Source organism: Mandrillus leucophaeus, unplaced genomic scaffold (assembly GCF_000951045.1).
Source record: "Mandrillus leucophaeus isolate KB7577 unplaced genomic scaffold, Mleu.le_1.0 Scaffold673, whole genome shotgun sequence".
Taxonomy (NCBI): Eukaryota; Metazoa; Chordata; class Mammalia; order Primates; family Cercopithecidae; genus Mandrillus; species Mandrillus leucophaeus.
The window spans coordinates 607736-635317 of record NW_012107286.1 but is presented as its reverse complement, the minus strand read 5'-3'; the positions used below and the strand labels follow the sequence as shown (position 1 = coordinate 635317).

General features: G+C 36.5%; 1 protein-coding gene across 1 annotated transcript in view; it reads right to left on the bottom strand.

The window, feature by feature from the left end:
• The window catches only part of GPR158 (G protein-coupled receptor 158), a 456131-nt gene that overhangs the window by 355766 nt on the left and 72783 nt on the right, over positions 1-27582 (bottom strand). The window lies entirely within an intron of this gene.

Sequence of the window (27582 nt, the reverse complement as noted above, 5' to 3'; positions counted from 1 at the left end):
CTAATATGATTATCAGAAATTCTTTGGTTTCTTTTTTTAACTGAATGAAGGGTTAACCATGTGCCCACTTCTTTGTCAGAGTATTGAGATATTAATGTATATAAAGTAACATTATCTCCATTGCATAGGTGAAAAAAATGAGACGAGAAGAATTTGTAATTTGCTTTAAAGGTACAAGTAATTGCTTAAACAGGTTATTGACAAAAGACTAAAGCCTAGGTGTTTTACTCACACCTTAAAGAACATAAAAAACTAAATAACAAAAGGATGTAAGCAACATTATGAAATAGTTAGGAAGTTCCTAATACAGCTTTTATATAGTATTGGTTCATTTGAAAAGAATTTGCTGGATAGCAATGACATTTCGTTGACCTTATGTGGCGTTCATTGTGAAGGCCAAGGTTGGCAGCATGGTTACTGCAGGACTATTCTACTCTTCTATATTCTATCCCATTCTCTGACTCCACTTCCATGTGGACTATAGAAGTGTGCACACAAAAATAGAAACTATTTTCGTGGTATTCTAGAAGGAAAGGCAGACCTGAAAAAAGTTCCTCATAGAAGATACCTCCCAAGTCTCTCACTGTCTGCTGCTAGTATTTTTTAAGCTGTTCATTGAGAATACTGATTCAGAGCTTTTGGGGGAGGTCTAGTTGCCCTGAGGTACAATTTATATACAACAAAATTTCACATGTATAACTCAATGAGTCTTAGGGTCAAAGATCTCATTTATGAATTTGATCTAATCCAGGAAGACTCTCCCTTTTAAAAATGCACATATGGCCAATATTTTATTTAAAATCACAAAGACTTCACAGATATACTAGAGTTTCTCCAGGCACCCTCACAGATAGGTCCTAAGAACCTTTGATCAAGAAATAGCAAAGCACCTAAGGGAGTCATATTCAAGTAAAAATTCTTTTCAGGTTAAACAGTTTACCCCTCATCCTATCAATAGGATAACGAGTATTCTTTGAGCTCACTTTATTGAGTATTCATTTGATTTTATAGAGAGAGTATTCCAAAAATTGGCATATGTAATTTTGTGGGCCCTTTACTGTCAAGGATCAGAGAAGTCCAAATGGATCTGAAGAGTTAGAGGGAAGAAGTAATCCAGTGTATTGTTGGCCATCCCATAATCAGATCACTGGATTTTCTTTCTAATGGGATGCCACAAAGACATCCATTCTACCTTCCATGTACTGGTTATGTCCTGAACACTAGGCATAAAGTGATGAGGAAACACAAAGGAATTCCCTCATGAACTGAATGACAAGCAATCAAACAATTGCACTTAAACATGTAAATTCCAGATGGAGACAACCTCTCTGAAAGAAAGAAACCCAGTTCTATGAAAACCTCTAACAAAGAAACTTAAGGTCAGAGCAAGATTCCTGAACATGAAGACTGAGCTGAGATCTGAAGTCTGCGGGGATTAACTAGGAGAAGACTGGAGGTTGGAAGGATGGTAAAGGAAGAAAAGGTTTCAGATAAAGAAGGAACCTGCCCTCAGAAATCCAGTAAGACTGAAGCGAACAAACTGAAGAGGGAGACAGCAGTCACACCAATCCAAGAATGTGGATCTGAACCCAGTTGGCAATGTAAAGCCATTAGAATGTTTTAAGCAGGCGGGTGGTAACTTCATGGTTTTGTTTTGAAAATAACACTCAAGCATCCATGTGAGACTGGATTGTTCAAGAAAAAAAAACAAAAGATCAGGAGCAGTTCTGAACAAAACCAAGAAGGAAAGTTTTGTTTTCAGAGCCTGGCATGCCTGGTTCTTCTGGCAAAATACTCCATGTAGGATCACACTCTCGGCAGAATCCCAGTTTCCTACCTGTTCCCTCTGCCTTGAAGCCAACTGAAAGGTCTTTCATTCTCCCAACAACCTGCTTTGTGCTTCCTACCTTCACTAATCAGAACTAGGTGCTAATAGATCGATGAAGAATGCCATGTCTCCCATTCTTGCTCTTACTTTAAAAGTAGAAGTACCTTTACTAGTATCTTACCATATTAAGGTAGGTTGACTTAGGCTGCATTATAAAAATTCATCATGAAATCCCAGTGGATTACACAAGAAAAAAATGTCTCCTTTCTATTACATGCCCAACTCAAGTCTACAGGGAATTCCGCTCTACATGGCCACTTAGGGACTCAAGATGTCAGACTTTCCTCCTTCTTGAAACTGCACTGTCTGGAACATATGATTTTCTTGCTTACTGCAGCAAGAGAAGAGAGAGAATGTGATGTTTTATGCCAGTAATAAATGCTTCAGTTCAGAAATGACACACAGCATTTCTGTTCACAGCCAATTGTCTATTGTTCAGAACCAACCACAGAGCCCAACCCAAAAGTAAATGAGTTAAAATGTGCAGACTTCTGTGGGCTTAGAAGGGAAGGAGTACTAAACATTGGGAAACATTAATACAGTCTAACACACCAAGAAAGCCATTTTGTTCTTCTCATGAGGATCCCATATTTTTAAAAATTATGCCTACAAAAAAGAATCAAAATCTCTGTATTTCAGTATAATTCATTTTAATGAGATACAATGAGAGGGTGATATATACATAGCCAAAAGCAAGGAAATGTGTTAACTGTACAGCCTTACCTTGGGTAAATGGACCATATAAGTTAGGCTTCTAGAAATATTAAAAATAGTTCACAGAGTATCAATTCTACTTCCAAGCAAGCATGAACCCCACAGATAGCACTGGAAACTGGAAAAGGTACTTTTAGGTATCACTGTGACAAATTTCAAGAACATCATATTGGCATATGAAGGATCTGCAAGATACTATCGACAACAGTAATCAAAGTATAAGAATTACCACGGTAATAGCTTAGCAATCAGTGTCCAAGTCTTCATTGGCCCTTATTCTGGTTCTCCCTGCTGTGTAACAAACCATCTCAAAGGTTAGTGACTTTGAATGACAATTTCTTATTATCTCTCATAGTTCTGTGTGTGGATTAGGTTTAGATGGGCAACTCTTGCTTGGGTTCTTTTATGCAGTTGCATTTAGATGATAATTGGGTTGGGAGTCATATTATGGCTTGACTGATCCAGACACCCAAAATGTTTTTTCACTCAAATATTTGGCATTTCAGCTGGGATAGCTGGAACAGCTGTGGACTGATCAAGTCTCCCTCTCTCCACCTGACCTCTCCAAATGCCTTGAGCATCCTTGCAGTTTGGAAACGTCAGGTTAGCTGTACTTCTTACATGGCAACTGGCTTCCCCAAGAGCAAGCATTCCAAGAAATCATAGTGGAAACTGCAGAGCTTCTTATCACCTTGCCTTGGGAGATGTGCAGCATCAATCTGGTCATATTCTATTGGTTGCAAAGAGTCAGTCCAGTTTCAGCATACAAAGGACTGGATACTGGCATAAAAACCAGGAGGTGCGATTCATTAGAAGGAAGGAATCTTTGGAATCTAGTTACCACAATGCTGATTTGGGTAATAAGAGCCATACTCAAAAACACCTGATATTCATCAATTAGGAATGATTTTATTGAAGACAAACCCCTATAGATCCAATAAAAAAAAAAAGTATCCAAAAGATAATACCAAAAGATGGCATTAACCAAAAAGTGAAATGTATTTCATTTTTTTTAAGACAGAGTCTCACTCTGTCACTGAGGCTGGAGTGCAGCGGCACCATATCAGCTCACTGCAATCTCCATCTCCTGGGTTCAAGCAATTCTCCTGCCTCAGTCTCCTGAGTAGATGGGATTACAGGCACCCACCACTACGCCCGGCTAGTTTCTATATTTTCAGTAGAGACGGGGTTTCACCATGTTGGCCAGGCTGGTCTTGAACTCCTGACCTCAGGTGATCCACCCACCTCAGCCTCCCAAAGTGCTGGGATTACAGGCATGAGCCACAGCGCCAGGCCTTAAAATTTATTATAGCATATAATGGCCCCTACAGCCAATTCTAGGCATGCATGTGATCACACAGCAGATTTTTTTTTAAAATAGTGAGAAGCAGCATCTTTAAACATGAAATAAAATATAATAGCATTTTGAAAAGAAACTAAACCTATTAACAAAATGAATGTCAAAAAATTAGATCAGAAGGAGAACAAAGTTGGAGGACTGATATTACTCGACTTCAAGACTTACTATAAAGCTATATTAATCAAGGCAGTGTGGTATTAGGAAAAGAACAGACATATATAAATGTCATGAAATAGACAGCCCACCTAAATAGACCCCCTAAATACAGTCAACTGAATTTTGACAACGAAGCAAAATCAATACAACAAAGAGAAGTAGGCTTTTTAAAAAATGGTGCTGGGAACAACTGGACATCCATATGCAAAAATAATAATAATTTAGTCACAGACCTTACAAACCTTTCATAAAAATTAACTGAAAATGGATCAGAGATCTCAATGTAAAAAAATTATAAGACTCCTTGAGGATAACATAGGAGAAAACCTAAACAACCTTGGGTATGGCAAGTACTTTTTAGATACAATATCAAAGACACAATCCATGGAAGAAATAATTGATAAGCTGGTCTTCATTAAAATTAAAAACTTTTGCTCTGCAAAAGACATCAAGAAAATAAAAAGAGAAGCTACACACTGGGAAAAGATATTTGCAATACACATCTGATAAAGGACTGCCATGCAAAGTATGCAAAGAATTGTTAACATTCAACAACAGGAGAGCAAACAACCTAATTTAAAAATAGGCAAGGAATACACAGAGGATTTTAAGGACATTGAAACTTTTCTGTATGATACTACAATGGTAGATACATATCATTGTACATTTGCCAAAATCTATAGTAGAATGTACAATGCCAAGTGTGAACCTATATATAAGCTATGAACTCCGGATGATAAGGATGTATCAACATAGGTTTGACTGTAGCAAGTGAACCACTGTGGTACAGAATGTAGACAGTGGCGGAGGTTCCACATGTGAGGGATAGAGGGTATATAGGAACTCTATGCTTTCCATTCATTTTGGTGTGAACCTGGAATTGCTCTTAAAAATGTTTATTAATTTTGCAAAATTGTAAAACAAAAAATACCTAGAAATTTGTGGGTGTTTATTAAAATAATTTTTAAAGAAAAATAATATATTACAAAATTTGGAAATAAAAGTTTTCTCCCAGGTTTCCTTTATCCATATTCATTCTCTCTTAGATACTAAGAAGTTACAGAATGTGTTCCAAAGTCTATTGCAATCATTAATTAGTTATTCCACACAATGTTCCCCTGAGGAAAATAATGATAATTATCCATTATTATGGAAAGCAATAGCAGACTTCTAAAGACCAACTCGCCCAAGTGTATACCCAAAGAATGTGAGTTTTCTCTAAAGCATTCCAGACCTCCACTCTCCCCACTAAGTCACGGGAAGTCTACCATGCCTAGTTAAGCCATCTGTTCACTTTGGGAAATACCTTTTATCTCATAGACACGGAAATTAATGTGTTAAACAAATCATTTGCTAATATTGCAGCTAGATCTCTACTTACTCTACTTGGTCCCAAACCCTAAGCTTCAGAACATGTAACAACTTGTTTTACTTGCAAGAGACAAGTCATTATTACTTCCCAAGGATAAATAATTATTAATGTATAATTGTGTCATATATTTTCAGATGCTCTGAGCACTACATTAAAGACGGTCATAAAACAGCAGATTAGTAACATGTTATGGTCAATTAACATACTGTGACCTTGAACAAAGTATGATGGCAAAACTCTACCATTTGCGACATCTGGCCTAGCTGCTCTTGTCATTTATCTTTCCCATTTCTATTAGCTCCAAAGGGAAAAGGGCCATGGCAGTCATAATGGTTAAAAGCGTGGATCATTTTACAAATAAAACAGAGTGCTTCTCTGAGCAAATATGCATTATTCAAAAAGACAACTGACTCCGCCGTGTTAATTGGCTCTAATTTATTCCATTGAAATTACATCATTTTCTGTGCTAAGCTATTCATAATCCAAGTGTATCACACGCTGATTTGCTGAGACTATGAAACTGGTCTATCAGAATTAATTAGCAAATTAAGAGACTTTGCACTAAAAATTTCTTAGCGGAGGAAAACAAAATTGTATCAGCCTAGTGCAAAAGACATAAAAAAAGAGAATGATGTAAAAAATAAAATAAAAACAAGCTGAACATTTTGCTATTAATTGACCACAAGTATAGTAGACTTAGTTTCACAGAAAGTATATTGGTTTGAAGAAGTAGGTCAGGAGTACTATAAACTTGGTGTTTTATGGGAATGTGGACATCTGGCCTGAGAAGTAAACTATTTGGCTGAGGACAGTGAAAAGGCAGGTGAACTCAAACAGACATGAATCAAATGGGCAGCTAGATTTTAAGCAGTTTTTCTTAACCTTAGCTGAAAATGGAATCCTGTGGAAAACTTTGAAAATTACTGATCCCTCAGATATTCTAATTTATTAAATTCTGGAGTGTGGCCTGAGCATCAGGATTTTTAAAAGCTTCCCAGATGGTTTTAATGTGCAGGGAGGTCTGAGAACCATTGATTTAAAGTTTAGTCATGGTCAGATAGGATAGCTCAGGACAAGAGTCTGTGATCTTGGGTAAAGTTCAATGGGAAATACTGGTTTTAGCAAGATAGCAAAATAAACGTTCAATCTGCTTCTGGTATAGCACAACTAAAAATGCCAATTTAAAGCTTTTAAAACATTTTTTTATGCCTTCCTCATCTAACAAGAAATTAAGAGGCCAGAAATCCTTCTCAGAGGCCAGAGATGAAAAGAAAGCAAAAATCCAGAGAAATAAGTAGCATGGGAGCTGGCAGTTGCTTTGACATCCACAGCAATTCTTGCTAACCTAGAGCCTGAGTATTAATCAGCTACATATGGAAAATAAGACAAAACCTAAGGCCCTTTTGGTAGAAGGTCAGATTAGAGATGCTCCCTTAAACCCAGTGCCTTCGAAGGGTGACATCCTAAGAACATAAAATAAGGAAGGAATAAAAACAAAACAGGAGCAACTGTCCCACCAAAAGAATAATACTGATCAGTCTTAGCCCTGAACTCTGGATTCTTTGGAAGAAAACTTAAAGAAAAAAAAAAGTCTAACATATGTAAAAATTCATATTAACTTTATGTCCTAAAAAGTCTCAGGACAAAAATTTAACTGAAGGGGTCCTGAATTGATAGTGACCGTGCTAACAAAAGCAAACACAATTTGTCTCTGGAAGAACACGCTCACTTTGATCCAGGCCTAAAAGATTTCCAGAGATGAAATTCTAAGAAACGTGGCCTCATAATATATTCAAAATAAGCCTCCTTGAAGGAGAGTTATAAGGGGAAAAAGACAAGGAATCACACCAAGTACTGTAATTATCGGGTTCAAAATAGAAAACAAAGCAAATTCCTTGACCTAGTAAAGTATGCCTGACAAACAAACAAAAAATGTATCACAAATGTTATGTGCAGTAGTCAGTTACCGTGTTCTTTAAAAAACACGGAAAATATAGAAATTCCTGCTCTTATTACTTGTATTCAACATTGTACTAGAGGTTGTACTCAGTGGAATAAAATAAGATACATTTTTTAAAAAATAGCCATGGAAATGAGGAAACAAAAATGTCATTATACACAGACAATAGAATAAACTCCAAAGAAAAGTATTATTAGAATTATTTAGAGAGTTTAGCTAGGTAATGCACATAAGCAGCATATACAATTTGATCAAAATTATACACATCAGCAAAAAGAGTCAGAAAAAGCAGTTTTTAAGAACATACTATTTATAATAGCAACACAAAAATAGATAGGAATAAGTCTAAAAAGTGATGTGTAAGGCATTGAAGAATATTATAAACTTTAGTTAAGACATTAAAGATGACCCAAATAAAAGCAGAGATACGATATGTTCAAAAACAGGAATACAATATTTTAATGTTAGTTTTCTCTATATGAATATAACACAATTCTACCAAATTCAAAGTGGAGTGGAGTTTTTATAGAACTTGACAATATGATTTTTAAGATATATTTAGAAGAGGGATGATCAAGAAAGGCCAAGACACATCTAAGGAAGAATCACAAAGAAGTTTTTTTCTCTGCCAAATAGCAAATCTTATAATAAAGCTATAGTACTTAGAAAAGTGAGATATTGGAATGGTGATAGACAACAACTAAAACAATTTAAAACACACACACACAAAGAACTCAGAAACACATATATGGAAACACTATACAAAAGAGCAGGCACTGGACATCAGTGGGAAAAGAAAGACCAAAGAAGTTGTCTGAGACAATTAGTTATTTACACAAGGCACTGGCAAACTATAGTCCACAGGCTAACTCCAGAGAGACTCCTGATTTTGTAAATAAAGTCTTGTTGGAACTAGCAATGCCCATCCATTTATATTTTGTCCTTGGCTGCTTTTATGCTACAATGGCAGAGTAAAGTACAGTTGACCCTTGAAAAACACAGGTTTGAACTGCTTACATGTGGATTTTCCTCTGCCTCTGCAACTTTTGAGACAAGATCAACCCCTTCTCTTCCTCCTCCTCCTCAGCCTATTCAACACGAAGATGACAGGTGGAAGTGGATCGTCATAAAGGTCATGGATCATCAAAAATAACTTTAAGATGATCCACTCCCACTTAATGAATAAAAAATATATTTTCTCTTTCTTATGATTTGTCTAGTAACATTTTCTTTTCTCTAGCTTACTTTATTATGTGCATACAGTATATAATACATAGAAAATACAAAATGTGTTAATTGACCGTTTATGTTACAGGCAAGGCTTCCAGTCAATAGTAGACTATTAGTAGTTAACTTTTTGGGAATTGACAGTTACATGTAAATTTTCCACTGTACAGGCGGTTGGGGCCCCTAATCCCTGCATTGTTCAATAGTCAACTATAGTTGCAACAGAGACCATATGACTTAAAAAGCCTAAAATATTTATTATCCTGTTTGTCACAGAAAGCTTGCTGACCCTTGGTTCATACGGAAAAAAAAAATTTAGAATGAATTCCTACCTCCTACCATAACAAAAATCAATTCTAAATAGATGCATAATTTAAATGTGAAAGCCAAAATTTTAAAACTCATAGAAGAGATTATAGAAAATATGTCTATGATTTGGAAGAAAGGAAGGATTTGTTAAATAAGATAAAAAGCACAACTGTAAAGGAAAAGGTTTATAAAATTTGAATAAGTTAAAATTAAGGACTTTAGTTCATCAGAGAAACTACAAAAAGAATTAAAACAGGATAAGCCACAATCGGGGTAAGATATTTATGTCAGATTAAACCACCAAAGTATTAATATACATGCTATATAATTAAATCTTACAAATTAATTAGATGAGCAACCTAAAAGACAAAAAGGGAAAAAAATCCATTTCATGTAACAGAAACATAAAGGATCAATAAACATACAAAGAAAAAATTGATCTCATTAGTAGGCAAGCAAATGAAATTAAAACTGCAATAAGATGCCCATTTCACATCTTCCGATGCTATGACCTGAGAGTGTCTCCCTAAAATTCCTATGTTGAAACTTAATCATTAATGCACTGGTATCAAGAGGCAGGGCCTTTGGAAAATGACTGGGTCACAAGAGTACAGCCCTCACAAATGGGATTAGTGCCCTTATAAAAAAGACCCAAGGGAGCTTGTTTGTCCTTCTACCATGTGGGGACACAGAGAAACAGTGCCATTTATGAACCAGAAGAGGGAGCCTTCACCAGACACTGAACCTGTTAGTACCTTGATCTAGGACTTCCCTGCCTCTAGAACTGCAAGAAATAAATTTCTGTTGTTTATAAGTTACCAAATTTATGGTAATTTGTTACAGCAGCCCAAACTAAGATATCTAAGTAAACCAAAATCAAAGAGTTAGACAACACCAAAGGCTACAAGTACAGCAAAGCACTGGAAATCTCATACAACACTGGTGGGAGTACAAATGGTACAGCCCTTTAGGAAGCAATTCAGTAGTACATGATAACATGAAGCAGGTAGACAGTCTACGACCCAGAAATTCTATTCCCTAGAGGAATTCTTGTGTACATGCACCAGAAGATATGTCCAAGAATGTTTATTGAAATTGTTTCCAACAAAAAAACTGAAAAGGAAAACTGTAAAAACAAAACAAAACAAACAAAAAAAAAACCATAAATGTTCAATGACCATACAACTGATAAATACATTGTAGTATATTAATACAATAGAATAGAATGCAACATTGAAACAGAATGAATGAATACAGGTTCACACATCCATAAGGAAGAATATCAAAAAATTTACATTAAGCTAAATAGGCATAAATTGATTTAAAAAATATTTCAAAAATTAAAAATTTTATTGTTCACAGATACATATATAGTAAAACCATGAACAACAAAGAAGTCATTTTTTAAGAGTTTTTAAAAACTCTTAAAAAAGATTTGTAGAGGAGTCAATAAGGAAAATGTGGTATTTATATACCATGGAATACTACTCAGCCATAAAAAAGAATGAAATCTAGTCTTTTGCAGCAACATGGATGAAACTGGAGTCCATTATGCTAACTGAAATAACTCAGAAACAGAAAGTCAACCACCACATGTTCTCGCTTATAAGTGGGAGCTAAACAGTGGGTACACACAGACATAAAGAGTAAAATAATAGATATTGGAGACTCCAAAAGGTAAGAGAGTGGTAGGAGGGTGAGGGTTGAAATATAACCTATTGGGTACAGTGCTCACTGCTTGGGCGATGGCTACACCAAAAACCCAGACTTCACCTCTACGAAATAGATGTATGTAAGAAACCTACACTTGACCCCCCAAATATATAACAATTTTAAAAAAAGAAATCCAGTATATCTAGGAAAGATCAGGGAGCAACCAGGAAGAAAAACATTTAACAGTATGAATTAAGATGAAATGAAGATTATCTGCCCTAAATTTACTTTTAAAAGTGAGAGAGACAGAGTTGTTTTGTTGGTAGGTAGAGACAGGAAGATGTATTTTGAGATAAACTCGCAGGAAGTTTCAAACATTTGTTTTAGAAGCTTAATGGTATTTACATGGGCCTTCGTGTTGTTGTTGTCTGCCCTATTAACATATATACATATATATACACACATTCATTTGTATGCATGCTATATTTCATGATAAAAACAGAAGGAATAAAGGAAGAAAGAAGCCAGCCTAGCAGCCAAGTTTAAAGGCTAAAAAAGGCCACTGGCGTATTGGATATTGATTCCTATTTTTAAGCTAGGATAATTCAGCTATAAAAATTACGATAGTGCCTACAATGCAGTTAAGTTCTATATTCAGTGTATATTAAATGCACAAACAAATGAATAAGTGAATGAGAGAAGGTATGCATGCATGCTTTATGTAGGGGTGATTAAGCACCCTGAATAAGCAGTTTCTTACACTTGGTTTAAGATTTTGCTTGAGGTCTTTCATTTTAAAAGGCTTACACATTTCCTTTTGACTCTGGGCACAAAGTGAAGTTTTCTGATAGTGAAAAGTATCTCATAGAATTAGTTCCCTAGAGACTAGGGGATTATTTTTATTTCTTCAGTGTATAGCCTTGGAATCAACTGGTAAAGCCACATTTCACTTCTCTTTTGTAGAAAAAAAGCATTCCCATCTCGAAGAGTCAGGAGGCACATAAGAAAGGAAGGATGAGCAAGAATGTGGAGGATTTTTCATCTCTTCATTTTTCCTAACCCTCCTGGACAGAAGAGAGAGGACTGTTGCAAGGCCAAGAAACTTGCAAAACAAGTCTAATTGCATAAGTGATATATCCATATGAAAATGGACCCATGTAACTTGCAAACTATAGCCAAAACTTAAGGGCCATTCAAAATAAATGTTGACACAAATTTATGATATAATATGAATACAAAGTGATTTATATTTAATAAGCAGAATGGACAAAATGAGAATACATAAATAGGGAAGAAAAATGTTTGCAAGCTTTGAGAAATTATTTTGAATAAATTAGAAAAGGAAAAGACAGCAGATATAGTTTACTTATTCTGATGATTAGAAAATAGAGCAGATTGCTTCTTAGTCTTTTGGCTAAGATCAAGTGCAGAAAATAGAGCAGAATTATTACTTTCCTTTTCAAAATAGCCCATCAGCTTTTTCTGGCAGCCCATACCACTGTTCGTTCACATGAAACTCAATGCTAATCAGAATTTCTAAGCCTTTTCCAAATGTATTAAGAGGTATTCCTATGGTTTGAATATGTCCCCCAAAGTTCATGTGTTGGAAATGTAACTGCTGTTGTAATAGTAAAGAGGGGGCCTTTATAAGATTAGATCGTGAGGGCTCAGCCTGCAGGAATGGATTAATGCTCCTATTACAGGAGTGAGTTAGTTATTTCTAGGATGGGCTCTTGATGAAAAGGTTGAGTTCAACCCATTTCTGTCTCATGTACTTGCTTCCATCTTCTCCCCTTCTGCTGTGGGATGACCCTCACCAGATACCAGTCCTATGCTCTTGGACTTCCCAGTCTTCAAAACCATGAGCCAAATAAACTTCGTTTCCTTATAAATTACTCAGTCTGTGGTATTCTATTACAGCAGCAGAAAATGAACTAAGACATATATGCTAAGAAATCTATCCACTAATCTGTACCTGAAACAATGTTTTTCTTTTAGGGAAAACAACAGTACAGGACTTTAGGTTTATCTCTGTCAAAAGGTATCCTGTTAATCTCAGCCTATTATTTTTATTCCACTAGAATACTTTTTGGAACTCCATTTTATAACTGTAATTCATTTACTAATGCTGTCAGCTTTGTTTCATCTGCAGATTTGCTGAGCATATCTATATGTTTAATTAGGGAAGGAACAGGACAACCAAGGAGGACAACTAAAGCACACTATTGTTTCTATTTATTTATTTTTATTTTGGGGGATAGAGTCTCACTCTGACACCTAAGCTGTAGTGCAGTGGAGCCATTATGGCTCACTGCAGTCTCAACCTCCTGGGCTCAAGCAATCCCACTGCCTCAGCCTCCTGAGTTCCTAGGACCACAGGACATGTGCATAAACATGTGCCACCACACTCAGCTAATTAAAAAACAATTGTAGATTGTAGAGACAGGGCCTCACTATGTTACCCAGGCTGGTCTTGAACTCCTCGCCTCGCATGATCCTCCTAACCTCAGTCTCCCAAAGTGTTGAGTTTATAGGCATCAGTCACTGCACCCAGCCAAGCACACTATTTTTAAAGATCAGTTTCTACCATGTGGAATTCATGATAAGGTACACTGAATTTCAGATTTCTGAAAATTATCTCTAAACACACAGCATTTTATAAATATTTTTATATTTTTGGATTATAATAGTAATTTTAAATGCTGTTTGGTGTTTTTGCTGCTAAGCATAAGGGATTTTTTTTTTTTTTTAGTCTGAAGTACTAATTAATAGTATGGCAAGCGCTACCAGACAATGATGGCAGATGGCAGTCACAGGCTGTGGTAGCTATGGACCCAAAAGGTCTTTAGTCACAGCACTCACTGATACACCTGCAACTCAACACTTCAATTCTGAACCAATGCTAAAAATAGAAACTCATTCTGAAAAGATACGGCATATGCAGAAGGTAGGATTCTAAGATGGTCCCTGAGATTCCTCCCTTTCACACACACCATTTATCATCCCCTCCCATTGAGTATGGACAGGTATATAAACATGATGGATTTTACTGCCATGATTAAGTGATATTACCTGACAAAGATGAAGGAATGTTGCAGATGTAATCTCAAATCAGTTGATTTTGAGTCAAAATGAAAATTATCCTGGATGACCTAACTTAATCAGGTGAGTTATTCAAAAGAGAAAGAAATTTGAAATGAAAGACACTCTCCTGGTTGTTCTGAAGAAGCAAGCCATCCAGGCTGGGAGAGAAATACATGGCCATTTCCTGAGGACAGCCTCTGGGAGCTGAGGCCAGAAAAAAAAAAAAAAAAAAAACAGGGATCTCTATCCTACAGCCTCAAGGGAGTTAATTCTGCCAAGGACCAGAATGAACTTGGAAGGGGACTCCAAGCTTCTGATAAGACCACAGCCCCAGCTGAAGCCTAGAGACCTAGAGAGACCCTGAGCGGAGGACACAGTTAGGTCATCCATGCCTAGGCTTCTGACCTACAGAAACTGTGATATAATAAATGTTTGTTGTTTGAATGATGAACTTTGTTGTAGTCTGTTATGTAGCAATACAAAACTAATACAGCATACAAGAAATAAGACGCAACCATTCTAACCCTGCCATCCATCAAAATACCTAGTGATTTGATGGACAAAGCTGAACTGAGCTACACTGAAAGCTGTAAGGGAACCTAACAGAAAAGCAAAATTCAGCTATCATTGTCAAGGTTTTCTATTTGGGGCAGTATTGTGTTTGTGTTGCTCTCAGTAAAAGAGCTATTTGCAAAGAGAGAAAAACAGAAAGACTGAGAGAGAATCAATATAAGTTATTTACATAACTGGAGAGACTGATGAAAATAGCATCCAGGAATAGCAGGGAGTCCAGACCCATGGAATACTTGATGTCATTACAAAACCTGCAGAAAGAATTTCCAGGAAGTAATAGACCCAGAAGGACTACTCGAAGACTTTCTATGTTGATTTCAAGGTCTGAGTATTGAAATTAACTAAGCTGAGCCTCCAAATCAACTCTCTTGAAAAAGTAGTTTTAGAATGTGTCTAGTCATTAGATGTTTCCAAGGTGAGAAATTTGCTAAAACTTTTAGAAATAAACAGTAATCAACAAAAACATTACACTAATATCCTTTCGAAAAGGATTTTCAGTCTCCAATCCCACACTCAACTGTTTTCTAACAAAAACAAGAAGATATTCTGGATGTAGATATTTAAAAATTCCCTTCCCATTTCTCTTCCTGAACTTCGTTTTACTGTATATAATTAAATGCAGTCATATAAATGCTATATTATTAGAAATAGAATTTATTTTTTCACTTCTAATTTCATAATTTAGCGATCCCCTATCTCATTTATTTATGAGCCTTTTAGAATTTTCTAGATCAGTGACTACACTGAAATTATTAAAGAAAATTGTCTACTCCTTTTAAAAACAAACCAGAATTCTTCAGAGAAATTAATATTTTAAACTAAAGCAGTTGTGTTTTTTTCAGGTGATAAGCTTTGTTCTTCAGGATCTGCTATATCGTACAGTATTTTTATAAACTCTTTTTTAGAGTATATCAGCTCATGTACTTTTGCAAATCTATTTGTCCTGTTTTGCCATGGAGAAAAAACACTTTTATCAAGGTAGCTCCATGGATGTTTCAATTAAAATAAGAAAAGAAAGAGAAATGAAATAACTAATTTGTAAAGACAGCGTTGATTTTCTTGGACGGTATTTTATAAACCACAAACAAAGAGCCAAAGCCCCAAGTACAAGTGGTAGAATAAACCTTAAAAACCAATCACAACATTTCTTAGGTCTTAGCCACAGAAGTTATCTTTAATGATCCATAAGTGAATCCATAAGACAATAGCCAAAGCTCTTGAATTCATACACATATATCCTTCCATTTGAAGGAGCAGAATAAACAATGCTAATTATGTTAGACTGAGACAGCTGTTTTGAAATACCAGGAATGGAATCTTTTCTATGGTTCCTACAATTTTATTACTCTGATGTATTAGTTTTTAAATTACAAAATTGGCAAAGAGCAGTGGACAATATTCGGTTTGCTGGTTTTGTCCCAAAGCAAATTTTACAATTTTCTTCCAAAGGGAAAACTTCTCTTTCAAAGAATTTTCCCATCAACAAGTCAGAACCACTTTATACATCATTAATTGCAACACAGCTCAGAAACTGTCAAAGTGCTCTCTATATATACATATATATATCTATATATTGTGGTTTCAGCATGGCTCGTATGTTTATAGAGCATAATTCATTGGAAAAAATTGTCATGTCTTAACAATAGCTTTTTTTTTTACAGCAGGCTTGTAAAATAAAGCATACTTTAGATAATTATATTCTGCCTATGTCAAAGAAGACTCTGAATGACATTACCAATAATAATTAACTATTCCTTCCAATCTCCTTCCGATCTCGGAGTCAAAGGTGGAATCCCAGTTAGGATTCCCCTTATTTAAGCTTTTCATGAATCTGAGAGTGACATTTCGTAGCTCTTTTAAGCACGAATATAGTATCTCCTAGTATTAGCTCCAACAAGTAATTCCTCAGAGGGACCCCTGCCCCATTATTCTAAAGAATAAATTGAATTTTAAAACCATGATAGGTTGTTGAAGAAATTATTGTGCACAAGACTCAGTTCAGGATTCCAAGATATTTGATAAGATAGTTGATGCAACATCAATTTTAAAATCATAAAAAATAGACTGTCATCTCAATGGGATGTCAGAGTACAAATGACCTTCTCAGGAAGAGAAGCATGGCTCCAGCCAGTGCTGAAATGAATGGTAGGAAAACAAATTGGATCTTTTCTGGTACAACTGTTGTTACACATTTCTCAAAACCTCCAAGTTAGCTAAAAAGGCACCGTTGACTTTCACCAAAGCATCTGAGGCTTCCAATGGAATGATTTCAGAAGAATCTGTTAATTTAGATTAATACCTATTAATCTCTTCAATACCTGTTAATAAGCATACACAATTCCCTCATTAATTGACTGGAGTGCCTATCCTGAACATATTAGACCATAATAAAAGCACTATGAAAAGGATCTCATGCTTGCTAGTGCCACACCCAAAAATCCTTCTTATCAATCAACTGCATAAAGCAGTGACTGTTTAACTTGCAAGAACAATCTTGTTTCTGAAGGAGTCACTATTAATTGCTTTAAAAGCTAGATCTAGTATTTAGGAGTTTCTTTACTGATCACTCATTGCTTAAGCATCGTTTGCTCCATATATGCTTCCTATCCCCACCACCAGTGAAACGTCAAGCTCCTTGCAGTCAGGTGCCATGTCTCTCATCATTCTATTCCCTGATCATGCTCAGTTCATCAGCTTTTACATACTTAATTGATCTAACAGTAAATATTAAAGCTTTAACACTTAATTTCCCAATTGGTGGTGCCTCAGTCTCAAAAGTTCTGATTGGAGATTTGAAAAATCATTTTCAAAATTAAAACTGAGTCCAGTTTTTAGGGGGAAAAAGCATGTAACACAAACCAAGAAACAGTGATGATTTATTATTGGCTGATACACAAAAAAAAATGCAGAAATCACTTTATATAGTTAAGTCTCTCTCTTTGCAAAGGTGTCATGGCTTTCAAGGGTAATATTTATATTTCTATGATTTGTATTCTACAATGACTATCAAATTTGGCATCACTACTTGCTCAGAAAGAACAAGCCCTCACAGCTATTTTTAAAATCACTGTAAATGAGCTTTTCCCAAGGACAGAGTAGGTTAAAAACTTTAGATGGGTTTAGGAAACTCATTCACCATCTTTATTAAAGGACTGATCCTCAAAACTTGTATCAACTTAGAATAGATTTGTCATAAGGGGTGACATGGCTATGTGCCAATAGTAGCCCTTCCTGCTTCTAATGGGAAAAACTGGAGGAAACAGAAGCAAAATTCTATTTTATAGCAAAGATTCAAATTAGCTTTGGAGTATCTTTCAATAATAACAAATAATGCCTAATTTAATAACAAAATAACTATTATAAAAGATTTCATAATTTTTACCTATATCTGAAATAGCTCTTCAGTGTTTTCAAGATTAAGTATTGATTGCACAATTAGTATTATTTCCCATCCTTTTCAATATTTTTAATAGAAGTTAGATTATGTTGAAAACGTGATTTCCAAAGTCTCAGGAGAGAAGTTACTGTATGTTGAGATTAATTAAACTGCACCTTTATCTTCTCTTTAAAAAGTTCCATGGCAGGAGTTTAATAAGGAAAATGTTTAAATTTTTATGATATTTTTAAAAGGAACTTTACCACAACCCGGGAGATTGTCAATGACATCACAAATCAAGGTTGAGAAGCACAGTCTTACACCCACCCCCGCACCACACACACACACACATACACAACAGAACTAGAATTCCGTTTCATGTGAAGAATAGGTCATATTCCAAAAATAGATAAACAGTTTCTAGGTTACTATTTAGGAGTTGGGGTTTTTTTTAATCCTCTCTTCCTCTTCTCTGAACATGCTATCACATGTTAATACAAAGAAATAATCAAATCCCATGATCCTATGACTCACCATAGGATTCACTGACAGAAGACGTGGCCTGGGCCAGGCCCACCCTTAAAGACCTGACCTATCATGGGCCTCTTCTCCATAGAAGAACAGGTTATTTGTTAACAAATGCACACTAATCCCCCTGTTGGGCTCCTCCTTTACTTCCCCTCCAGGTGAACTGGCATTCCTTTGAGCATCGTGATAGACAAAGACGTTTTCAGTGTTCTCCAGGAGCAATGGACAAATTTAGTAGTTGGGAGAAAGTCCAACTTGGGAATAAGAAGAATTCTGAAGCAATGACTGGGATAAGTAATGCCCAAGGAGCCGTTCAGCACAGCATGTTATTGAAAGCTTTACTGAGAACTGTAGCATTAATCCAACCAAGTGACCAGCATCATCTGTGCCTGCCAAAAGAAACATGCACCTCTGGTTAAATAAACCAGAAATCCAGGAGAAAGGAGGTTAAGTACCAAGCCACTGGCTTCAAGAATTAAAAAAAACGTCTAAGATACAAAGAGATAAGAACCCCAAGATAATTACTGTTTCCATTGTAAGGAGTATCAAACCTTTTTCACTGATCATTGTTGTCATAACCCTCCAATATGTATCAGGATAGTGTTTAGGGTCAAGAGTACCCCAAGTCCTCGAGCTCTATTTCAGAGCTGGGGCCTGGACTGTCTGGCATACCTGAGGCTAAACCTGAGGTACAGAGTAAGGACTCAGACCTGCTTTGGGGTCTGCACTTTGGCCACTATAAAGGGCTGAAGACAGAAAATGAGAAAGCAAGTGACAGTGGATACTTCTAGATTCCTCTAGATTTCTATACTCCTTCCCTGATCTTGTTGGATTTCACCTTGTGCATTCTAAGATATTAAGTATATCCACATAGGTAGCACTATAGAGTTGTTAACTTCTAGCATTAAGTGTGATACTCCTACCTGAAAATCTGATGGAGAGAAAAGGACCCTATAAAGAATAAAGAAAAAAAAAGAAAAAGAAAAGGCAGTGGTTCCTAAGGTGGCTCCTGCCCTAGGCTATCACTGGTATTACTTGAGAATTGGAGCAGTCTCAGGAAATGACTGAGAAATACATGATGAGATAAAATAGCTACTGAATACATGAAGGATGAGAGAGCAGTGGTAACAGCAGAGTGGGGTCATCCACTCGTCTTCTGATTATTAACCAAGCAAGGGGGGTTATTTACTTTTGCAAACCTAGACAATTAAATAATGAAATGCCTATAAACATGTGGATAGAAAGGATGACTCTTTTTCTAAGTGGATGAGGCAAGGCTAAAATTGTTGGGACCCAGAAAAAAAATAGGCCCCCAAAAGCCTGGAAATATCTACTGTCCATTAAATCTCCTCTAATATTATTAGCATTTCCTGTCTCTTTTCCTACTTAGCTAGAGTCTCTTAGAAAAAGGAAATACATAATTATTATGTCTTCTGTATATAAGCCTCTATGCTAAACACAAAGGACACATAAAGGAAACTCTCTAGTAGCCTAATCTTACTGGAGATGGAGGACTCGCAGTTTGAGACATCCAACAAACATGCAATTTTATTGATTACCCATTTTAGTTCAGGCATCATATCTGTGGCTGGTATTAGGGACACAGTAATGAACAAGTAACACAGTGCAGCTAAAAGAGCACAATATAAAAGATTGGAGACACAATTAAATAAAAGTATATGTGCTGTGAAAACATACTGCATGCTATAAGAACTTATATTAAGGGAATGTTCCTTTGGGATAAAAACATGTCTTTCCAGGGCAGTTGATATCTAACCGAGTTTGGAAAAATGCTTGAAAGTCAAATACAGAATGACAGATCACAGGCATTCAACTAACTTTAATAGACTCTTTTGCCAAAGAACTTCATATGAGGGATAGCATTGTGGGAAAGGCCTTCCAAAAAGATTCACTTGTGATGGGCTTTGAAACATATGCAGTATTTTACAAGCAGAATGCATGATTAAAGACCAAGCTGAATAACATAATACAGAAAACTCCTTCCATTTTATAGCCAATTATAGCTTGGTTCTATTGATGACCAGTGAGGTGACAGGTCTTGAATTGGGCTTTGAAAAACAGGTAAATTTTACAAGAGTAAAGACCCCCGCACCACACACACACACACATACACAACAGAACTAGAATTCAGTTTCATGTGAAGAATAGGTTATATTCCAAAAATAGATAAACAGTTTCTAGGTTACTATTTAGGAGTTGGGGTTTTTTTTAATCCTCTCTTCCTCTTCTCTGAACATGCTATCACATGTTAATACAAAGAAATAATCAAATCCCATGATCCTATGACTCACCATAGGATTCACTGACAGAAGACGTGGCCTGGGCCAGGCCCACCCTTAAAGACCTGACCTATCATGGGCCTCTTCTCCATAGAAGAACAGGTTATTTGTTAACAAATGCACACTAATCCCCCTGTTGGGCTCCTCCTTTACTTCCCCTCCAGGTGAACTGGCATTCCTTTGAGCATCGTGATAGACAAAGACGTTTTCAGTGTTCTCCAGGAGCAATGGACAAATTTAGTAGTTGGGAGAAAGTCCAACTTGGGAATAAGAAGAATTCTGAAGCAATGACTGGGATAAGTAATGCCCAAGGAGCCGTTCAGCACAGCATGTTATTGAAAGCTTTACTGAGAACTGTAGCATTAATCCAACCAAGTGACCAGCATCATCTGTGCCTGCCAAAAGAAACATGCACCTCTGGTTAAATAAACCAGAAATCCAGGAGAAAGGAGGTTAAGTACCAAGCCACTGGCTTCAAGAATTAAAAAAAACGTCTAAGATACAAAGAGATAAGAACCCCAAGATAATTACTGTTTCCATTGTAAGGAGTATCAAACCTTTTTCACTGATCATTGTTGTCATAACCCTCCAATATGTATCAGGATAGTGTTTAGGGTCAAGAGTACCCCAAGTCCTCGAGCTCTATTTCAGAGCTGGGGCCTGGACTGTCTGGCATACCTGAGGCTAAACCTGAGGTACAGAGTAAGGACTCAGACCTGCTTTGGGGTCTGCACTTTGGCCACTATAAAGGGCTGAAGACAGAAAATGAGAAAGCAAGTGACAGTGGATACTTCTAGATTCCTCTAGATTTCTATACTCCTTCCCTGATCTTGTTGGATTTCACCTTGTGCATTCTAAGATATTAAGTATATCCACATAGGTAGCACTATAGAGTTGTTAACTTCTAGCATTAAGTGTGATACTCCTACCTGAAAATCTGATGGAGAGAAAAGGACCCTATAAAGAATAAAGAAAAAAAAAGAAAAAGAAAAGGCAGTGGTTCCTAAGGTGGCTCCTGCCCTAGGCTATCACTGGTATTACTTGAGAATTGGAGCAGTCTCAGGAAATGACTGAGAAATACATGATGAGATAAAATAGCTACTGAATACATGAAGGATGAGAGAGCAGTGGTAACAGCAGAGTGGGGTCATCCACTCGTCTTCTGATTATTAACCAAGCAAGGGGGGTTATTTACTTTTGCAAACCTAGACAATTAAATAATGAAATGCCTATAAACATGTGGATAGAAAGGATGACTCTTTTTCTAAGTGGATGAGGCAAGGCTAAAATTGTTGGGACCCAGAAAAAAAATAGGCCCCCAAAAGCCTGGAAATATCTACTGTCCATTAAATCTCCTCTAATATTATTAGCATTTCCTGTCTCTTTTCCTACTTAGCTAGAGTCTCTTAGAAAAAGGAAATACATAATTATTATGTCTTCTGTATATAAGCCTCTATGCTAAACACAAAGGACACATAAAGGAAACTCTCTAGTAGCCTAATCTTACTGGAGATGGAGGACTCGCAGTTTGAGACATCCAACAAACATGCAATTTTATTGATTACCCATTTTAGTTCAGGCATCATATCTGTGGCTGGTATTAGGGACACAGTAATGAACAAGTAACACAGTGCAGCTAAAAGAGCACAATATAAAAGATTGGAGACACAATTAAATAAAAGTATATGTGCTGTGAAAACATACTGCATGCTATAAGAACTTATATTAAGGGAATGTTCCTTTGGGATAAAAACATGTCTTTCCAGGGCAGTTGATATCTAACCGAGTTTGGAAAAATGCTTGAAAGTCAAATACAGGATGACAGATCACAGGCATTCAACTAACTTTAATAGACTCTTTTGCTAAAGAACTTCATATGAGTGATAGCATTGTGGGAAAGGCCTTCCAAAAAGATTCACTTGTGATGGGCTTTGAAACATATGCAGTATTTTACAAGCAGAATGCATAATTAAAGACCAAGCTGAATAACATAATACAGAAAACTCCTTCCATTTTATAGCCAATTATAGCTTGGTTCTATTGATGACCAGTGAGGTGACAGGTCTTGAATTGGGCTTTGAAAAACAGGTAAATTTTACAAGAATAAAGAAACATTCCAGGCCAGGTGAACATAAGTAAAGAGCTGGAAAAAGGGATTGATATGACGTATGTGAATGACAGAATACCTTGTAAAGACAGGGAGATTCGTTGGTTAAATTAACTAGAATCCGTGCAGATGGCATTAAGGGCCACGGTGACAAGATTGCACTTGATGTAGTAGCAGGAGGAACCATTGTCTGGTGCTGTATGCTTCTGTCTGTATTTCAGTTTTGTGAACTATGCCTAGGGCCTGCCATGTTACCAGGCCTGCGAATTCCAAATCTGGCATGTAAAGGGATATGGTCAGGAACTGAGTATTTTAGCAATAAGTTAGGTAATGAACTCATTTCTGAAAGAGGCAATAAGGAAAATATGCAGACCTAAAACATTTATTTCTATTTGGATGAACCTTAAAACTGATCACATGATATATGTTCTCTGAGATTCCCTGAATATAACTGGAGGACTCTACTTATTCTGATAAAATTGTAAAAAAAAAAAAAAGCACACTCAAGTTATTGAACTAAAATAAATAATTTTTATTCCACACATTATTCTGATATTAATCTTAAATAAAGGAAAATCCAGTCTAAATGTAAAATGTTTCAAATCAAGTAAAGGAAAGCATTATTTGAAGAGAGACAATGGCCAAGGGATTATCCAAAAGTCATCCTCAAAGTTTCTGTTAACAGTTCTAATAAATAAATTTCCTAACATTAATGTTTTCCACATCACTTTCCTGTTAGCACAGACAAAGGAGATCAAAAATTATATGGACAAATCTTACTTTCAATCCAGTTTTCTCTAAGGAATTCAATCACTCAGAAAATAATGAGATTTGTTTTACTGTATAATTTCTAAAGTTTTTTAAGTCTATTATTCTAATTCATGGCACATATTTTCCATGAAATTAATAACCAGTTTTTACACCACCTAGATTTTGAAAATTTATTTCAGCATCTGGTGCCTTCCATCTAGCTTCTGATACTGTTTAATGAAATGAAGATTCACCAGGTCTACTGCCAATGTTTGTCTACCTCTGTGAATTAATTACCCGAAGCGTGGCCTAGGTCATTTTATGCTATTAAAAGCTGCTACCTCCTCTTTTGGGTTTTCCTGCAGATTTCACAAAACTACATGGCTACTGAGAGGTCATTTGAATTGGTAATTTTCTCATTAAATTGCCATATTTAGTTTATAGAAACATTTCACTCATTTAAGCCATTCATTTACTCACTCAGCCAATATTTGTTAAGTAGATACGGGGAATAGGTGCCCAACTAAAACTACAAGAGACTTTTTAAAATGCCTTATTGGAGTGTCTCAACTAATGGGTCTAGATATAGAAAAATGTATTTAAATTGTCCAGCAACTATCCTAGTGCTGTGAGAATTCAGTTGTACCAAATTCAGAAGTTAGTTGTATAACTTAAGTTTACTGAGGTCCAGCAAACCACATAACAATATAAAGAAGTAGAACAGAGTTCTCTTATTCAGTATCAAAGTAAAAGGGCCAGGCACGGTGGCTCACACCTGTAATCCCAGCACTTTGGGAGGTTGAGGCGGGCAGATCACCTGAGGTCAGGAGTTCGAGACCAGCCAGGCCAACATGGTAAAACCCCATCTCTACTAAAAATATAAAATATTAGCCGGGCACAGTGGCTTATGCCTGTAATCCCATCTGCTCAGGAGACTGAGGCAGGAGAATCATTTGAACCTGGGAAGCAGAGGTTGCAGTAAGCAGAGATTGCACCACTGCACTCCATCCTGGGAGACGGAGCAAGACTCTGTCTCAAAAGAAAAGAAAAGAAAATCAAAGTAAAAATTCAACATTTGGTCATAATTGAATTAAAAATTACATAGAAAAATAAAAGCTCTTTAGGAAATTTCCTTAGAACCAAAAGTAGTCATAATTCAATTATGTTCAGAAATCACCACTTTCCTCATCCTCTTAATGAAAACAAGAGGAATCCATCTTAAGGAAGGTATTCTCCGAATCAACACCTTAGCAGCCAATGATAGGTAAATAAGCTATTGAGAAAGTTGGTCCAAATCAATTGGGCATCTTCATGAAGGTACATAGGTACATATTGATTCAAGAGTAAAGAATTTTAAGGAATTTCTTCCGAAATGTAGCTCTACTCCAAATTAAGAGATTTTTACTGATTGATCAATTGTTAATAGTAAATTATGATATGCATATTTGAAATAAAAATTTTTATATCTTATTACATAAGAATCCAACACAAAGTACATGATACAAACTTTGCTTATTCCATTTCCCTACATTTAGTACCATCCATTCATTCTATCAGCAGGAAGCTGACCTTTCCTTATTATTTCTAATCAAAATTCTTCCTATTCTTAAAGGCATACATCCTGATGCCTGTCCTGACCATTTCATCAAAGTGACCTCTTTGAGATGGAGTCTATCTCCCAGGCTGAAGTACAGTAGCGTGATCTAGGCTCATTGCAACCTCTGCCTCCTGGGTTCAAGCGATTCTCCTCAGCCTCCCAAGTAGCTGGGATTACAGGCGTGTGCCACCATGCCTGGCTAATTTTTGTATTTTTAGCAGAGACAGGGTTTTGCCATGTTGGCCAGGCTGGTCTCGAACTCCTGACCTCTGGTGATCTTCCCGCCTCAGCCTCCCAAAGTGCTGTGATTACAGGCATGAGCCACTGTGCCTGGCCAAAAGTGACCTCTTTCTGAACTTTCAGAGCACTTATTTGATACTTATGGTGCCAATTCATTTGAACAGAATAATTTTGTCCCCATTACAATATAGGGTGACCTATCATGAGTTTGCACCTGAAATGACTAGATTAATCAATGTCTTTGGAAATATGTAGTAGAGTAATTGACTTGTTTTGCTGTTTGTCCTATAATATTAAGACAGATGTTCTATCTTCCCACAAAGATTGTAAACCTTAGAGGACATAAACTGCATACTAAACTACTTTATAAAATCTCCACAGTTCCTGGTACAGTATACTACTTAGAGTTGGTATTCAGTAGACGATGATGGTAACTAAAACTAAGACCTATTAAATACTCATTATTAGTATTTTCAGTGCCTGGTATGTTATTGGCTTTGTTTTGCTTACTACAATATCTTCAATACCTAAAACCAGACAAACCAAATAGTAGATACCAATAGACCAGCCAATCCAACAGAACTTTCTGCAATGAAGGAAATAGTCAAATTTTAAATTTTACTGGCAGGCATATCTTATCTAGTAGAGAAAATACAGGGTAGTGTGCACCAACCAGGAAAACTTGGTGACATATATATACACACACACGTATATATATGTGATACACATATATATATACGTGTGTATATGTGTGTATATATGTGTGATACACATATATATATACGTGTGTATATATGTGTGTGTGTGTGTGTGCGTGCAAGCGCGTGTGTGTGTGTGTATATATATGTATTTTTTTTTTTTCTTTTTTTGAGACAGAGTCTTGGTCAATCACCCAGGCTGAAGTTCTGTGGTGTGGTCTTGGTTCACTGCAACTTCTGCCTCCCACGTTTAAATGATTCTCCTGCCTCAACCTCCCATGTATCTGGGATTACAGGTGCCCGCCACCATGCCTGGCTCATTTTTTGTATTTTTAGTAGAAACCGGGTTTCACCATGTTGGCCAGGCTGGTCTCGAACTCAGGAAATCTGCCTGCCTCGGGCTCCCAAAGTGCTGGGATTACAGGCATGAGCCACCACACCTGGTCCCTATTGTTTTAATCATAGCTGGTCAATCTTGAGGTTAGTTGCAGCTGGGGGTCCTCTCACCCATTTCTCCCACTCCATACCTCCTGAATTTCACAAAAGAAGCTTCCCCAGCAGCTCATCCAATTTAAAGACAAGTCAAAATTAGCTTTTCATTAGCAAGAGTTAGACAAAGTAAAAGTAAGTCCACTTCAGAGGCAGACCTACCCTTCCAGTTTCTTCACCCCCTGTACCCTCCACACCCTCCCTCCATACTCACTCCCACCTCCCCAAGTAGATGAAGCTCTTTTCTCAGAAGATAATCTTTCCAGTTCTGAATTATAATGTATGATTGACAGATCATACAATACCACCCTTGAGATCTTTTTCAGTTACCAAGTTGAGGAAGGATCACATGTCCTTAATCTTCACAGCTATACCTGTATAAAGTGTGAAGCTAAGTATGTGCAGCAGTTCAACAGAACATATTCTAATCATAGGGTCCTGAACAAGAACCCTAAATATGATCATGTTCTGCAGGTATATTACAAAGCTTAGGGAAGATCCGCTGGATTGGCATTTGATACAGCTTGCATGGAAACAAATCCCATTTTCTAATCCATTCTTGATTTTGTTTGATGGTTTAAGTCCTACATGCCTTTTAAAAAGCAGAACTAGATGAGCTAGACAGTAAATCCCCAAACTGTCTGGAAGTAGTGTATAACCTGCAGCTCGTCAATCTCTGTGGAGTCACAGGGTTATCATAAGCAGTTAAAAACGCTCAAGAAACCACACCAAGCAATCATTCTAGTTTAAATTAAAAACATATCTTGACCATTTATGTCTCATTTTTCAGATGTATATAAAAGACGTTGTGATTCAGGATACATTAAATTATGAATTTATTATTTTATTTATTAACAGATATTAACATTACAAGCATACTGTAAAAGATATGCAACCGATACTTCAGGACTCCCAGGTATTATGCGGTCTAATGATGCCTGTCAATCACACATTATAATCAGAACTGGAAAGATTACCTTCTGAGAAAACACAGTTTCATCTACTTGGGGAGGTGGGAGTGAGTGTGGAGGGAGGATATGGAGTGTGTATGGAGTGAAGAAACTGGAAGGGAAAGCCTGCCTCTGAAGTGGAATCCCACAGCCTTGACCCAAATTGAGCCATTTCTTTTTGGAAATCAGAGCATCTAGCTTTCACTTTTCCTTCTGGGAAGTAGAGATTATTTAAAAAAAAAAAAAAAAAA